General features: G+C 37.1%; 1 pseudogene; it reads right to left on the reverse strand.

Annotated features, from left to right (window-relative positions):
- Nucleotides 1-6,241: 6,241 nt before the first annotated feature.
- On the reverse strand, nt 6,242-9,050 carry LOC115812352 (uncharacterized; annotated as a pseudogene).
- Between the last annotated feature and the right edge of the window lie 5,510 nt (nt 9,051-14,560).

Consider the following 14,560-nt stretch of genomic DNA (forward strand, 5'->3'; position numbering starts at 1 on the left):
TTGCACATGGTAAGTAAAGCTTTGCACAAATATCAGTCCCGTTTGCGCAAAGTCAGAGAAACCCCAGAGACGGTGTGTGACACTATTTTGCCATGTACTGTTCTCCATAATATTGCCACAATTAGAGGAGAGCAGCACCCTGCCACACAAATGAACGATCTTGAGGAAGACAGTCCCATCCACCCTGCAGATGTCCTGGATGGAGGAGCCGTCCGAGACATAATTTGCCAAAAACATTTCACAGATTAAGATACCACCACATAAGGATGACATTAAATTCTACAGTTCTACATGCAGAATTAACCTGGCATTTACTGAACATCTCACTGTGTCAGTCTGTGCTGTGGGGGTTGATGGACTCTCCTCCTGGTAATGCCCAGTCATGCTCTGTTAAAAAGGATAAGAACGTGTCATCCCTTCAATGTGCATTTTAAACTCAAAATTCTACACAAAAATGTAAAAACATTTAAATGGGGAGAGAAATATCAGTAGCTACCATACATAATATTAAGATGTAAACCGCTGTAGGCCTTTCTGAATCCCTCTCTGTGGCAGCAGATGTGTCCTCATCATCATCTTCATCAGTATACTTTAAACTACTATATTTGGCAAAATCTCTGAAGTAGTGAATACTTACAACTCAAATGTTAATCTGCTAAGCAGGATATTAGGCGAGAGGACATTTGTGTATCTTAAAACAGCATTCTGTTGTCTGTTTGGGGTTAAAGCTACTCCAAGTTGAAATAGCCACTGAATGATATTTACTTTGTTTAATATCTCAAATATGATAAAAACCAAAATGAGGTGCAATCATGAGCCTGTAGGCCTAAGCAAAATGTGCCTTACCTGTTTGAAATATCTTTTTATATTTCATTTTCAGTGGCTGCCAAGTGCAATTTGTGCTCATGGGATTACACCTAAAAGAAAATAGAATTTTATTCAATTACATTCCACCATTCAATTACATTCCAGCTGTGTTGCGCCCCCCCCCCCCCCCCACCCTTTTTTTTTTTTTTTTTTTTTGAGAAAATGTGCTCATACTCGCCATAAGCACATATCAGAATTTCTAACTGCAGCTGGGTGAAGTAAAGTGACTTTTGTTTTCGCCGGCTGCAATGGTGAATCGTGGTATGGGAGCTCTATTGATGGTGGCTTTTTATAACTGCTTTTCTGGAACCGAAAACTCTGAGTTTCCCATCTCAGGGTTCATGAACTCCAAGTTCAGGATTAAACTCAGAGTTTGTTAAACTTGCTTTCTGGAATACCCCCCCCAGGTCATGTTTTATGTGTGTATTATTTTGAACAGACTTTCTTCGGAGGAACCACCACATTACTGGAGTGACAGCGAAATAAGATGACTAGCACGGATTGGCACAGTCGGGTAAATAATTTTCTTCTTATTTGAAGGACTTGACTCTGAAAAAGAGCTGAAAGATTGAGTGTGCGCACTAACATTTAAAATCAGCTGATGGACTTGAAATTTTGTTATGAATGTGATGTGTTGGAATTTGAATGTATAGACAAAGTTATAAGGTTTAACTTACTTAAGTTGTTTTAGTTTGGTTTAAAATTTTATGGTACTTACCGGGAACACAAAAACTGCGCCAAACTAAAACACCTAAAAGTAGAAGAAACAAACGTAGGTATTAAATCGTTCCAAAAATAACCTTCCGTTACGTTGCTGAGCAAATAGGGATTTCTAAAAGATTAGAGAGAATTTAACTGAAACTTTAATTAGTAAATAAAGTTAGATCTAATAAGTAGAACAAATTTAGTGAGTCACAAGGGATTCTGGTACCTGGGGCCAGTTTAACCAGACTGATTTCATTTTGTTAATATCAAGGGGAAATGTAATTTCTATGTTGTTTGTTTTTTGCATTTGGGTAATTGTTGTCTTAAGTTCTGAATTCTTCTACCCTTTTCTATAAAATAAAAAGCCTCAGAAGTGTACGCTTCTCTGTTCACTGCCCCTTTCGACACCTAGAGTTTTCCTTGTATTTATAGAGTTCTGAACCAAAATCTTAGTAGCACTTCATAGGGGTTACATCAATCCTCTCTGTTCAATCATAAAGCAAGCAATATCTATGTTTTCAGATCCGGCATCTCCTCTCACTTTGGCAGTCCAAGTCTCGCCACAGCACCTCTGAAAAGTTCCAAAGCTGTCGAGGACCTGTTGTTATTGCAGCATGTCAAGCAAGTGATGCATCTGCTGAAGCCGTCCACACAGCCACGAAGGACAAGGAACCCAGCTGGCAAATTTATGATTGGTGTGCACATGCCTATGTAGAAATATGATTTGTGTTAAAAGATTTTATAAATTAGACCGACAGATAACAGAGAAACAATTTGAACTTACCATAATTCATTAAGTGCATTAACATGGTACACTCTTCTTCTTGTTGCTCTCTGTCCTCTCAGTGTCCTTCCAACTGGATCAGTAATCATTCATAGATCCTCCATCATTGAACTCTAATTCCCCTTCCTCTCAAACTGCCCTGAATATGTTTCTCCAGAGTAGGGGGTAGACGACAGAGCATTTGCTATGTTGTGGTCAAGCTCTGCATCAGTCAGAGGGGTATACCCACCATAGTCTCCAAGTCCTAAGTGCATTCTATGATTGAACAAGGTTCTAACAGTAACACCTAAAATGTTAGCTATAGTGGTCCAACAAAATCCAAGGTGTCGCAGATTGACTAGGAGTGCCCTTGAAATGTGGTACCTGGAGAGAGAAATTTTAAAGAGAAATGACATCTCAAATCATTTTGCCTAAACTGACCTCCCACTGTAATCAGATTGAGATGATGGTACATGGTTCAGCATCAGTAAACAGTAGTATCAGTGAATACAGCTGAAAACATCTATACCCTGGGTTCAAGCACCATAAACAAAGACAGCATCTTGGGTGACACATATGAATGATGTAGCCTCAGATTAATTAAGCAATAATCCTGATGTGTAAACTTTTGTACGAAGTAGTGTGATGTTTCATAACATGATTTTAGATTTAAAGGTATTTATGTGAAAAGCCTTTGCCACATGCAAGATGCATCGTGTGATTGCTTAAAAATTGTCATTTCAGTTGAGGGGTACAGCGTGGCCAGTCACCACCAAATTTAGTAATGGGGGTACAAGAGACACACTTAGCAAAATTCCACGTTTCATATGAATTAGCCAAGGGGTTCACCTAGAATTCATAAAGTAACTGATGAGTAAAAATAACCCAAAATGGTGCCAATTCAAGATGGTGGGATAAAATCTAAAGTACATTTCTAATGAGGGCATTGTTTAGTCCATCAACTTTGAAGTCTCTGCAAAGGAACAGTGATTTTTGTGATTTTTAAAATATTGTACTTGCATCTCTACAGCACCCTGTATGTTTTGATGTGCTTACTGGTTTAAATTACGTCATCTTTATCATTCCTTGAGGCGGTTTTGTTCCTTATGAGAAGAAGTATCTTTATTTAACCTAATTTTGTGGCTCTCAGACAAATGTGAATTTTGGACTGAGTTCTATAGCACAGCAAGGGTCCAACTTGATGGTAGATAACAGTTTCAGGAAACCAAGAGTTCAGCTATCATAAGAAGCACACCAGTTTATTTCAAGTCAAAGGGGAGGAATAATACAGATATAATTGTAACGATATAATACTATTACATAATGGAGCTCACTGATTGATAGACATAAATGTCATATCAGGTGTTCATTACAGCACACCTTGGTCTGCCAGGATAGTTTGAAGCCACCATTCTGGCCATCATAACATTATGGTGGTACTGCGGTCTTCTTTCTATTTGTTCAAGATGATCAGTGACTGAATTCAATAAGTCATTTAGTGATGTGCAAAGACGGGCAAACAGAGACAGTACATTTGCATTTGCAGTAGGGAAACCATTAAGAGCTATCATAAAAGCCAAAATAATATTGATATGATGCTCAAGATTTCTTGATGTTGTTTTTTAATATATTTGCAGAAAGAAAATGATCTAATCCTGTAAAATAATTGCATAAATCTGCCATGCTGATCATTATAAATGTACCAAAATTCTGTAACTGTGGTAATGAGACAGCTAATAGGCAAATAAAATGGCGATGGTGTCTGATTTAGGTCCTCAACAAGATGTCTGGAAATATGCCTGAGACAAAAATTCTATATTTATATATTCAGGAATTATATTTATATATTCAGTAATACATTTATATATTTGGGCTTATATTTATATATTTAGCTTGATATTAATATATTTCCTGTTTGGCCCCTCATTTTATATATATATATATATATATATCCATCCCATTCTGATATTGTCTCAATAATTTATCATTTCTCCCCTGACGTGTATATTCATTTTTGAACAGTACCATAGTAAAGCTATGGCACTTTACCTCAGAGTTTATCCTGATATCTTCATTTACGGGAAATTTTCATCCTTTCTGTGTGTTGGTGTCTGTAACAGCTTTAACTGTGTATTGAAACTTATGGAGTAAGGTACTGTCACCTTGAGAAAAAGAGGGAACCTGTGTGAGGACACAATATTTTTAGTTAAGCTTCTAAGAGAAAAGAGAACTGAAAAATGCAATATGGAAAAAAAGATGTGATTCAAGCTTTAATTAAACTTGTTGCCTAAAGGAAAATTGCCTAAGGAGTGAATGGTGGAGAAATGAGGAGGTTTGGTATAGGGAATGAATGGTGGAGAATTGAGGAGGTGTGGTACAATGGGCGAATGGAGGAAAAATGAGGAAGTTTGGTATAAGCAGTGAATGGTGGAGAAAATGAGGAGGTTTGGTATAAGGAGTTAATGGTGGAAAAATTAAGAGGTCCTGGTATAAGGGATGAATGGAGAGGACATGAGGAGGTTTGGTATAAGGAGTGAATGGTGGCAGGGTTGCAGTGGCCAGAGAGTGAGAAACAAAACAGCCAGAGGTATAGATAGAGGAAGCCAGGTAGGGAAATGACTACCAAGCCAGACTGTGAGGTTTATGCCAGGACTAGAAAACAAGACCAGAGGTAATTAAATCGGTGATGGAGCTAAGTCCCTTTAAACTTGAAACACCAAATTACATGAAATCTTGTACTTTTCCCCTTCATGCAGAACAGCCAGTCTACATGTCTGAGGCTATTGCTCCTATTTTCCTCTATCTGTGTGTAGCTGGCCAGTGCATGTTTTCCGCACTAGAGCTGGCTTAGTGATGTAACTGGGATAATGCTTGGAGGAGAGCCTGACAATGAAAGACCATCGATAGGAAACTAGGCTCTGCCTGGCTTTGCCTGTTTTATTTCTCTAGACCAGTGGTTCCACAATCCTACTCCTACATATCCTCTATCTATCCTTGCTCCGATTAGTGTAATTAACATGTTCTTGATTAAATCAGGTGTGCTAAGCCAATCAAAAGTGCCACTGATGGGTTCAGTCAGGTAGGTAGAGCAGGGAAAGATGGAAAATGTGCAGAGCAGGGGTCCTACAGAGGAGTGATTCAGAAACCTAATTAGGGGCAGAGGGTGGAATATTAGGGGAATTTACACATCTTAATAATTATCTTGTATGTTGCATTCTACCACTTGACCACTAGATGGACTGTTGCTCCAAGTGCATTTTTCTTAATCCATATTTTGGATTTCTTATTTAATCATTTTTCAGATTTAAAAATTACAGCTTTCTTAGCCTGACCCCAATTTAACCCTTTGCATACTCGAGCAATTAACTAACCAAAAACCATTACATTTCCTAACCATGTTCTTAATACCTATTCCGGATTTCTTATCATATTGTTACACTTAAGAATTACAGCTTTCTTAGCGTAACATTCATTTAACCCTTTGCATACTTTAGCAACTAATTAACTGACCCAAAGCTAAGTTTCCAAAGGAATTAAATTAGTTTGAGATTTCTGGCGAACGATAGCATGTTGACAGCTGAAAATTGTATGCACACAGTTAGACTAGCTCCACGAAATTTGTGATACTGTTTTGGATTGTGTCTAAAGAATTTACAACGTCATTTGACGCTATGCAGAATTTGCCCGTCGACGGGCAACGCTAGAGGGCGTTTTGCAGTGAGAGGTTAAATTAGGATTATGCTAAGAAAGCCTTAATTAATTAATAATAATAATAATAATAATAATAATAATAATAATAATAATAATATTTATTTAGAGCCCAATATCACTATTTATAGTCTATAGGCTTTACATGTCTATAACAAAGTCAAATCAAAATTATATCATGCATAAGTTCGAGAAAATAGATGTCTTTAGTTTTGTTTTAAAGGAATTGAGAGAGTTTGTCTCTCTAACTTCTTTAGGTAAACCATTCCAAAGGAAGGGAGAGCGGTAGGAAAAGGCTCGGTTGCCAGTGGACTTCTTTTTAACTCTTGGAATGACTAATAATCCAGAATCTTGAGAGCGCAGGGTGCGAGGTGGGTTATAGGGTGTAATTAAGCCAGACAGGTAGGAAGGCTCAAGCCCATGTAAAATTTTATATGTTAATAAGAGGACCTTAAAATCTGCCCTTGCATGAATTGGGAGCCAATGAAGGGAAGCCAGGACAGGGCTAATGTGATCAAACTTCTTCGTTCGGGTCAGAATTCTGGAAGCAGCATTCTGGACCAGCTGAAGACTATTGGTACTAGAGGCAGGCAGGCCAGAGTAAAGAACATTGCAGTAATCGAGGCGAGACGTGACGAATGCGTGAACAATGGTTTCTGCATCAGCCATACTGAGAAAGGGCCTAATTTTAGCAATGTTACGGAGGTGACAAAAGGCAGTCTTGGTTGTGTTCTGGATATGAGTGACTAGCGAGAGACTAGAGTCAAAAATCACACAAAAATCAAGGTTCTTAGCTGAAGAGTTTTGAGAGATGATGCAGTTGTCAAAATTTAGAGTTAGATCACTAAAAAGATGCTTATGCGTAGGGGGACCAATGACCAGCATTTCAGTCTTGCCTGCGTTAAGCATCAGGAAACTTGAAGACATCCAACCCTTAATAGCACAAAGACATGCCTCAAGGTTAGCCAATTCAGAGCGGTCATTATGCTGGATAGGTAAGAAAATCTGAGTATCGTCAGCATAACAATGGAAGTTAATGTTGTAACTACGAATAATGTCACCCAAAGGGAGCATGTAAATACAGAATAGAAGAGGGCCAAGGACTGATCCCTGAGGAATACCATAGTTAAGCTTGTGGTATTCAGAGGTCACATTATTATAGTGGACACACTGCTTTCTCTCAGAGAGATAAGATTTAAACCAAGAGAGCGCCAGGCCATGAATGCCAATTTGGTTTTCCAAGCGCTTTAACAATATAGTGTGATCGACCGTGTCAAATGCTGCACTCAGATCAAGCAGAATAAGAAGAGAAGTAGCACCAGCATCCATGGCTAATAAAAGATCATTAGTTACTCTAGGAAGGGCGGTTTCAGTAGAGTGAAAACACCTGAAGCCTGACTGAAATATTTCAAACAGACTGTTAGAGGACATATAGGCTATCAGCTGAGCAGCTACAATTTTTTCAAGTATTTTAGAAAGAAACGGGAGATTAGAGATCGGCCTATAATTATTTAAGGCTTCGGGGTCAAGATTTGTTTTTTTTTAAGTAAAGGCCTGATCACGGCTGTTTTAAAAGAGGAGGGTACAATACCAGATTTAAGTGACATATTTAGAATGTTTAGGATTGTTGGGCCAAGAACCGAGAAAAGCTCCATATAAAGTTTAGCAGGTAGGGGATCAAGGAGGCAAGAGGCTGGTTTAGCAAAGTACACCAATTTGGACAGCGAGTCTAGAGAGATAGGGTTAAATTGAGTTAAAGGCTGCACATCCCTACTAATCTTAGGCGCAGTAACAGAGAGCGTGCAGGCAGTCTGATTTGATAAATTAATTTGAATATTACGACGAATTAAGTCTATTTTTTGCGAGAAAAATTCAACAAAATAGTTTGCGGTAAAAGGGCTAGGTTGAGGGTAGTGATTCTGGGTAAGTTTAGATACTGTATCAAAAAGGAACCTGGGGTTATTTTTGTTAACATTAATTATTTTCGAGTAATACGCGGATCTGGCTGCGTAGAGAGCGCGTTTATAATCTATCAGGCTGTCGTGCCATGCAAGGCGAAAAACCTCTAGTTTGGTTGCCCACCAGTTTCGTTCCAATTTCCTACACACCTGCTTCAGCGCGCGGGTTTCATTATTAAACCAAGGTGTTAAGTGTTTACGCTATTTTTTATAGTTAATGGTGCTACCATATCTAGTACATTACGAGGGGTAGAATTTATGCTGTCCGTCAAGTCGTTCAAAGATCTCTGCTGATCACTGAAAGGGTTGAGAGCAGTAGGATGCAGATCAGCGAGCGCAGCAGTGGTGGAAGCATTAACGCGACGGCAGCCACGAACCGCGGTAGAGACAATTGGTGTCAACGGAAGAGTCACTTGGAAAGTAATAAGAAAATGGTCTGAGAGGGCAGCGGAGTAAGGAGAGACGACAACATGAGAGATGTCTAGTCCGCGAGCTAGAATAAGATCTAAAGTGTTGCCACTGATATGAGTTGGTTCGTGGACATATTGGTTAAAGCCAAAAGTGTCTATGATAGTTGTAAAAGCTTTATTAAGTGAATCAGAATTGTTATTGATGTGAATATTAAAGTCCCCCAAGATCAGGATTTTATCCACTCTAGTAAGGATAACAGAGATAAATTCAGAAAACTCATCTAGAAATTGACTATAGGGCCCCGGGGGACCATAGAGCACTGCTATGAGAAAAGTTGAGGCAGTACCATATTGCTTCACGGAGAGCAACTCAAAAGAGTCAAAATTAGGCAAACTAAGGGTGTTAGGAGTAAATTTAGTATAATAGATTAAAGCGACGCCCCCACCTTTATTTGCTGCCCTAGCAGCACAGGAAAAGGAATAGTTAGGGGGTGAAGCTTCATTTAAAGGGAGAAAAACTTCTGGCTTTAACCAAGTTTCACACAAACCCATCATGTCAAGGCTAAGATCACTGATCAGGTCACTAACAAGCAACGCCTTAGGTGAAAACGATCTGATATTGATAAAACCTAACTTCAGCGTAACCGGGTTTACAGTAATCATATCGGAGGAGGGAGTCAGTTGAATTGGAACTAAATTGCTACGAAATATGGTCCGTTTGACTCTAGACCGAAATGAGCTACGAGGGCGTGAAAGTACACTAATGGGAAAAATGTCACTACTAGCTATATACATAGTCATATTAGTCTTAACATTATGATGTTCATTACGATGAACATTATTCGTTAGAAGGATACTTCGAAGAGGGCGACGATTTTCTTGTTGTTTCTGTTGTCCCTGCCTGACCAGTGCTCCAGCTCTTTTGCCTCGCTTCCTTCTCCGTCTCCGTTTACAAGGTGTAGCAGGTAGGCTAAACAATTTAAATCTAAACAAATGGAAGTCCGCTGAATCCGTTGAACAATCTTTGGCTATAAAATGTGTATCGATTGTAGATCTGATGTTGATCAAAGTCTCCCTATCGTAGGTGATCATCACGTTCAAATGTGAATAAATTAACAAAAAAGTTCGATTTAAGATAGAGCTCAGAGAACGACAGCCATCTTGACGGCGCGTTACCAATTCTTAATTCTTAATTCTTAAGTTAACTATATGTGATCCTTAAGAAATGCGTAAATGTTATACATGTCACTACTAAGAGATCTGCAATTCTTAACTCATACAGTAATAAATCCATAATGTTTAATTTTGTAAATAAGAAATCTGTAATTCTTATCTTCTGAAATAAGACATACGTAATTCTTAATTCTAAAATCCTTTGAATGGGCATGTCCATGTGCATTTTTCTCAACACCTATTCCAGATTTCTTATTTTATAGTTTTTTAGACTTGCCGCTTTCTTAGCATAACTGTTGCGTTTTCTGTTCTGTTTTCCATCTCAATAAAACATCACGCAGAAAATGTAGAGTCTATTTTATTCTCTCCCTCATGTCACTTACACGCAGTACAAAGCAATTATCAGTGGTCACTCCACTTTTATAGTCAACGTCACCAAAGGACGTATTGTACCTAATACATGCGAATAACAAAAACGTGGTCGTAAACTATATAACATTGTGTACATATAGTGCAAAGGAATTATGTCTTACAATTTAACAAACAAAACAACAAATGCTGCGGCTGATGAGATCATATAATGTAACAATAACCCTAATTTCATCCTTTGGATACTTGAGCAATTAACTAACTAACCCAAAGCTAAGTTTCCAAAGGAATTAAATTAGGGTTATGCTAAGAAAGCTGTAATTCTTAAGTTAACTAAATGAGATCCCTAAGAAATGTGTAAATGTCATATATAAGATGTCACTACTTAAGAGATCTGTAATTCTTAACTCTTACAGTAGTAAATCCGTAATGCTTAATTTTGTAAATAAGAAATCTGTAATTCTTATCTTTTAAAGATAATGCAGTTGTCTGTGTAATTACAAGTCTTTATTAGGAGATGACATGCACCAAAATCAAGACCAACTCAAAATCTTTTTTTAAAATAAGCAATCGGTAATTCATAAAATTTAAAGTAAGACATCTGTTATTCTTAACACTTTCCACAGTAAATTTGTAATTCTTAATTTTGTAGAAAGGAAATGTGTAATTTTTATTTTCTTAAAATAACACTTACGTAATTTTTAATTTCTCAAAATAAGAAATCCGTGGCTCTATAACATGAAACATATGCAGGAACAGTACAACAACAAGATTGTATCGGTATCAAATACAAGTGAAAACTCCACCTCCTTCAACGCCCTCGCATCACATTTCAAAGGTACCCCGTAAACGTTCTGAATGACGTTCACACATGAGATTTTCAGGATGCGTTCCCTTCCGTATCTAGTACCCAACCGTACAATTTCAGAGCTCGAGCTCCCAGGGTTCTCTTAGCACAAACTGATAAGTACAATGGAAAGTGGGCCCACATGTTCTGACTCTCAAATCTCACAACCTCAGAAAACTCAAAATATTTCTATCAATTGAAAGATTTCGCTTGCGTCTATGTCCTTTTCACTCACTTCATCTGGACTTTATGAAGTGTTGGAAAATTACCTTTGATGCAACTACATGTCTTGGATTCCAATGAAAATGATGGTTTATTTGATCAATGTAGGGTTCTTGATTCTTAATAAGAATTATGGCATCATCACATTTCAAAGGTACCCCGTAAACGTTCTAAATGACGTTTACGCATGAGATTTTCAGGATGCGTTCCCTTCCGTATCTAGTACCCAACCGTACAATTTCAGAGCTCGAGCTCCCAGGGTTCTCTTAGCACAAACTGATAAGTACAATGGAAAGTGGGCCCACATGTTCTGACTCTCAAATCTCACAACCCCAGAAAACTCAAAATATTTCTATCAATTAAAAGATTTCACTTGCGTCTATGTCCTTTTATTCACTTCATCTGGACTTTATTTAGTGTTGGAAATCGATCTTTGATGTGTCTACATGTCTTGGATTCCAGTGAAAATGATGGTCTATTTGGTCAAACTGATTAAACAATTCTTAATTGAGTACTCAAGTCTTAATAAGTATTACGGGAGCGTGAATTCTGTGCTGACGAGTCCTGCTGACTTACACGTATTTGTTATGCATAGACTTTAAAGCTTTACAAGCTGACATATTGACAACTTGACTCACACATGCTACCTGGTAGACGATCTTTGAAATTTAAGTACAAAAAATTCAACTTTCTTAGCGAAAAAAATTCTTATTAAGATTAGGGCGGCCCCTAACTTAATTGTAATTTTCCATAGGAATTAAGAAAATTGAATTTTTAGTGCCATTTTACTAATAAAAATTTGATGTTGAATGGGGTTCAATGGCAGGTTTTGATGAGTCTAACAGAAATCTTAGTAAGAAAGCTTGCCAAGACCCTAACCACTGCTCTAGACACACTGTAACTACACGTACATCAGACTAATATATGAATTGTACATAAAGATTTAACATTACCACACGCTTCTCTATTTTGGATTAAATTCCCTATTTTCACCTATAAGCTTCTAAATGTGTGATTTGTTTTGGGAAGGAATAGTTTGTAGGCTCAGTCTTGGCCATCTGAACTTCATGTAACATAATGTCTAGTGTGTGCATAAATCGCCCATTCAGACTTAATTACATAAATACAAATATGAATAATTACCACCTCAATCTTTGATTGCTATAATTAAATCCACTCATCAGGGCATCAGACTTCAGACACCTTAAACTGTATCTGTAGGATAAAGGAGAGAACTGCTGCCATTACTGGTAATTTATCTGTCTAGCCTAATTAATACCCTTGAAAAACGGAGGATATCTTTGTTTAAAGTAATAAGGAGCATGATGAAGCCAAGCCTAAGGACACACCGTGTCATGGGTAGGAAGCACCATTCTCACATAGCACCCCTAGAGCTCTGCACATGTTCATCTCCACAACCTGACTCAAGGACATAGATTTAAATGTATCACTTCTAAAGGCTGTCTTTCTTCATAACAATGGAGAGTGTTTGACAGTATAATAGTGTGGGTGCAGAAGGAAAATATTTAGCCAAATTCCTCATCAATTAGGATTACAATGTTAATTATTATTGTTATGATTATAATGTTCCTTGTGATGTAAGACAGCTTGTCATGTGTTTCTTATAGTGTATCGGTATGTCTTTATGGGCTCATGTACTGCCTAAACAGAGGGAAACAGATCTACAGAATACTCTAAATTACTTTACAGCATTCTGGCTTTTGGAATCCACCAGATTTCACTTAGAACTTTTGGCATCCAGAAATTTCATGCAATTCAAAACAGCATTAACTGACAGAGGTGTTTATAAAACTGTTTGAATTTGGGGAGGGAATAGCCCATTTAATGATGACAATAACCGGTTTTGTCCTAAATCTGACCTCAGACAAGGGGAGATGGAATATCTTCAAAGCACAGCATTTCATACAAAAGAAAGAAAGAAAGAAAAAGAAAAAGTAAGTAATTAAGTAAGTAAGTAAGTAAGTAAGAAAGAAAGAAAGAAACAAAGAAAGAAAGAGGAACTTTACTGATGAAAGGCCAATTTAGGGCGGTAATATAAGTGTTACGTCCCAGGAGTACTAATTAACTCCTTGCCCATCCTCAGATGAGGGTGAGTTTATACCATTTAGATAATGCATCAATAATAAGAATCCATTATTCCCATGGATAACATAGGTTAAAACATTAATCTGCATCAGACACATGTAATTAACAGTCACAATCTTGTGTATGTGGTTTCAAGAACAATATATTAGATACATTTTGTTGTTGTTGTTGTTGTTGTTATTGTTGTTTTGGTAATAACATGAAATGACATAAAAGTAATGTAGTGGGTTAAAAGATCACAACTTATTAATCAGTAAAGATGTCAATGCAGTGTTTTCAATGATCTCTTTGGCAATTTTCAACTAGCATTTCAAATCAGTAGTCCACCTGGTGTTTAGAGATCATGACTGTCTTTTAGCATGGATCACATCAAAAGTTACACCAAAGGATAGTCCTGAACACAACAGTGATGATCAGTCCTATTAAAAATGCCCACACATCAAACTTACTATAATCACAACACTGTTGTGTAAAAGAACTCACTAATTCCAAGGGTAAAATGAAAACCGTATGCCTTATCAGCAAGCAAATTAGATACAAAACAAAATATTTAATAATTAAGAGATATAAAATATAAAAATATCCAAAATGTTTTAAACTTTGTTAAGCTACATTTATAGTCACTGAATGAATATTTAGGAGGACTGTACAACACAATTTTGTTCTCATAAACTGCAGATGTACTCAAGGAATGTATACATATTCATTTATTCAAAGGAATGTATACACATTCATTTCTCAGCAAAAATAAGATGACAGCCAGAACACAGCAGTCATATCTAATGCTCTCCCAATACCTTTGCTAGGGTAGTATTCTTGTAAATACAGCTGAAATGTTGCAATTAGGGGTTTCATTTGCCTGTAAATTAACTGCTGTGATTTAACCGTCTAAAAAGAACACCTCTGTAACCATTAAGCTAAACACACAAGATCAGTGATTTATAAGATTAATTACCTGTTTACTTGAGTTAGTGACTATTGACTGTTTTTCAGATAATCCTAACTCAGTATAGTGTTATCAAAAATGTCAGCATCTTCACCATATAAACTCAACAAGCTCTGTGCCTGCCACAAAAAGAAAAAAACACACTGATATGAGACTGACATCCTAGGACAGTCTGTATGACACCAAATCCCTTTTAAAACATTTCCCACCAGATCCTAGCAGTATTTACTGAACATCCTAATCTTCGGTCTAATATATACAATATATGCTGTCATCGGTATTGCCTCAAATTAAACAAAATCACTTATAAAAGAGTCTGTTGGCACATAGTATTACAAGACAAACCTACAAAGAAAATTCCTGGGTTTTAAAGTAAATGTAAGATTGTACATCTTAATTGTGCCATCATCAATGATTTGTGAGTCAGTATGTTATGATGACAGCCAATAACAAATTTCGAAATTATTAAACATGTGTGCCATGATA

This window comes from Chanos chanos, chromosome 5, assembly GCF_902362185.1.
Source record: "Chanos chanos chromosome 5, fChaCha1.1, whole genome shotgun sequence".
Lineage (NCBI taxonomy): Eukaryota > Metazoa > Chordata > Actinopteri > Gonorynchiformes > Chanidae > Chanos > Chanos chanos.